The 3,407-nt window shown below is 35.4% G+C and overlaps 1 long non-coding RNA gene across 1 annotated transcript; it reads left to right on the top strand.

Annotated features, from left to right (window-relative positions):
* Positions 1-846: 846 nt before the first annotated feature.
* LOC131241401 (uncharacterized) lies at positions 847-2,689 on the top strand. The gene is made up of 2 exons (XR_009169007.1): positions 847-1,116; positions 2,374-2,689. It is a non-coding gene; the product is annotated as an uncharacterized LOC131241401 (long non-coding RNA).
* Positions 2,690-3,407: the final 718 nt, after the last annotated feature.

Here is a 3,407-nt window from a genome sequence, read left to right as displayed (position 1 = left end):
ACCACTTAGCTTATCAGTAATTAGTAGATTGATGGACATTTACTAGATGGTTAAAAGTGAAAATATCCAATAATGTCCATGAATGAGAGGTTAGGATTTAATGATTAAACCACTTTAGGATCATAACTACTTCTGACGCAGGGATGAACGTGATGAGGATAACTACTCCAAATCCACGGAGCTTCTCTGGACTCCTCACAGAGACTTCTCGAATCCACGAGGAAAGAAAGCAGAAAATAGAAATAAATTCTAATAAATTCGAAATTGATTAATTGATGACTAAAAACGAGTTCACAACCCTTTAAATAGGGGTACCAAGCAATGGGAAAGAAATTAGAATCAAACTACAACTCAAACTCCTAGAATCCGCGACTTATTATAAATAGTAAACTTACTATTTATAGACGGTCGTGATGTCTACTAGTGCGCAAGGTTTTCGGCCAAAAATAGTAAGTGTCCTATTTGGCTTCACCAAACCGTTCTCCTAATTATTTTAAGCTCTTTTCACGTTGGGCGCAACTCCTAAAGCCCGACGGATGAAGAGTTATAATCAAACTAAAACTTACTATTTATAGTAAAAACGAAATTAAAACAGGGAAACGACCGCCGATCCAGGGGTTTTTCGCAATTCCGGCTGCGCAACCCAGCATAGCAAGGTTGGTTGGCTTCAGTAGCTCGTTCTACCCCAAAATCATATATTTTACGTCAGATAACTCATTCCGGATTGCAAGATATGCCCGATTTAAGGTTTGATGGTCTGGATCACTTTTGTCATCGACCGAGCCTTTTCTGATCCATCTTGGCCATGTAACTGTCCGGGACCTGCTCTACATCAACTTCCACGATTGAATTGTTCTAATTTGAATTAGTATTTGACATTTGTATAATCTTTAAGTGCATGTGTAGCAAGCATCATACTTTGCTAGAGTATCAAATGACTAAGTTTCACCAACCATTACTTGTCTCCATCTTCTCTCTTTCTTGCTATATAAACCCCTCACTCTCCCCTCATTCCCTCACCACTCCAGCTCCCTCCCAAGGTCCCATGTCTCTTCTTCCCTCTTTCTCCCTCAAATCTCCCTGCCATGTCCAAGAAGCATGTTGAGAAAACCTTACGTATGTTGGGCCTTTTTTTGAAAAATCCTTATTAACTAACCAAAGCTAGGTTGTCTGATTTTATTTTTTATTTTTCCTAAAATATAGCGTGTGGCATTTGGTATTGGTTTATGTGATCTTTTAATGATACATGTGCATGACTGGCCTATCAAGTCTCTTTAGAAAAAAAGAAATATAAGTGGAATCGATCATTTAGACAATGCAAAAATGATTTAGCCTTAAATTAAATTTGAATGAACATTGTCATCTATTGGGGGCCACTCAAATGCTCAAAATATATTAGCCTTAAATTCGTGCAAGCTATGATATTTATTTCGCTAATGCGTAACCTTAACAATTTGACTTCATTTTCGGCGATGAATTTTTGAAAAATTTAAAATTAAATTCGGATAAATAGTGTCAATTATTTGCAACTAATTTTAAGGACTACTCAATACTCCAAGTTATCCTCAAATTCATGCAATGTATTGACACTCATTTCACTAATGTATTTGACCCTAGATCAAAGAACTTTTATTGGATGGTGAAAAATAAAATATATCCAATGATCCCCAACTTATGCTTATTTTATTATCCTACCATCTGATTTTTGACATTTATCACAAAATGAAGAAATAAAAATATTTAATTTCAATAAGAAAGTGTCCATAAATTAATGGTTAACATATCATTACACCATTTTTATTTTTATTTTTGAATTTTAACTTAGCGAATTTTCATATCATAATGCCATTTTGGATTTAGTTTAATTTAATACATCAAGTGAACAAATTTCATATATATATATATATATATATATATATATATATATATATATATATATATATATATATATATATATATATATATATCAAGCTTTATATTACACTAGACTCATGGTTGTTACTCTCGCCGTGGGCCCCACCTTGATGTATATATTATATATCTATGCTGTCTGAGGTCATTTTAGAGGGTGGTCCCAAAACGAAGCAAATTTCATATTAAGTGCACTATATAATAGGAATTAAATGCCCATCTCCAATCTTTGTCCTTATTTACGGGTTGGATGGCAAATAAAAATTACAGTGGCCCTAGAAAGTTTTTAATGGTGGACATTCAATGACCACTTTTTCCTATGATGTGGTCCGCTTGAAATTTGGAAGTGGGCCAACCGTCAGGAAAAGCACAAATGTCTAAATGTATCTAGTGTCATATGTGATCTAAGTATTAAAAAAATAACTCTTTTTACAACTTTCTCACAAAGGGAAATGCATGCAGATTGTTTGGAGCGGAAAGAAGGGAGAATCAGCGTGACAAAGAAAAAGAGGGAAAAAAGAGAGAATTGAGAAGACACTATATAGCCAAAGAAAAGGAAAAGCAACAATCACATCATGGTGCAACAGAAGAAGAAAAAAAAATAAAAATAGAGGTACATACAAATTGTAATTATTTTTCATTTACTTCTAGGGTTACTGTGCATAATAGCCCTAGGAGACGGTTATGGAACTGTAATGGGTCATTTTTACACTATCTCTATTTCAGACTGTATCGCATAGCGACTAATATGTAACTGATTCAACACACCTTGGCACTAGCCGACTCGACTCTCAATATTCTCAATATAGTGGGCCAAGGTCTCCCTCTCCCAATAACCCATCTTCACCATTAGATCAATTAATAATTATAAAAATAAAGTGTCAACCTTTTTTTTTTTTTTTTTCCACTAACTCAGTAGTTGGGCCTATGACCATTTTGTTGGGAGAGATTTATCTTGGACATCTGATCCACGTAAATGGTGGGCCCCACCATGAAGATCCTCAACTAGTAGGTTGTGCTGTTGAAATCAATGGATGGCCCAGTGTCAGACTCAGCATACACGTTTAGCCCATGTAATGAGTGGATCAGCCTAATTTTCAAGATAGATGATCCTCATGGAGATTGAAGAGCCCCACTGATTACATGGTTTAGAGATCTGACCTGTTGATATGATGGGCCTGACCCCAGATGGCAATGGACTAAAAATTCCCCAAATGGGAAGATTGAAAAACTCTAGAGTGGCAGGCTTTTTGTCGAATGAACTGTTACACTTTTTTACATTCTGAATTGTCTATTTGTCAGGTCACCTATTGAATGGTTGGGATTTTATCATTTATAATATTCTTGGTGCATCCTCCATCCAAAGAGAAGCCTCTGATGACGATGGTTTAAATTAGGGAATGATGGTCCTCATCCGCTATGTGGTTTTACAAAGACATCCTAACCCAAAAATATTATACCGAGTCCTATTAATTTCCATTTTTTTACCGAGTTGG

The sequence above is a fragment of the Magnolia sinica genome, chromosome 3, assembly GCF_029962835.1.
Source record: "Magnolia sinica isolate HGM2019 chromosome 3, MsV1, whole genome shotgun sequence".
Lineage (NCBI taxonomy): Eukaryota > Viridiplantae > Streptophyta > Magnoliopsida > Magnoliales > Magnoliaceae > Magnolia > Magnolia sinica.
The sequence above is the reverse complement of the archived record's forward strand: the minus strand, read 5'-3'. Positions and strand labels throughout refer to the sequence as shown.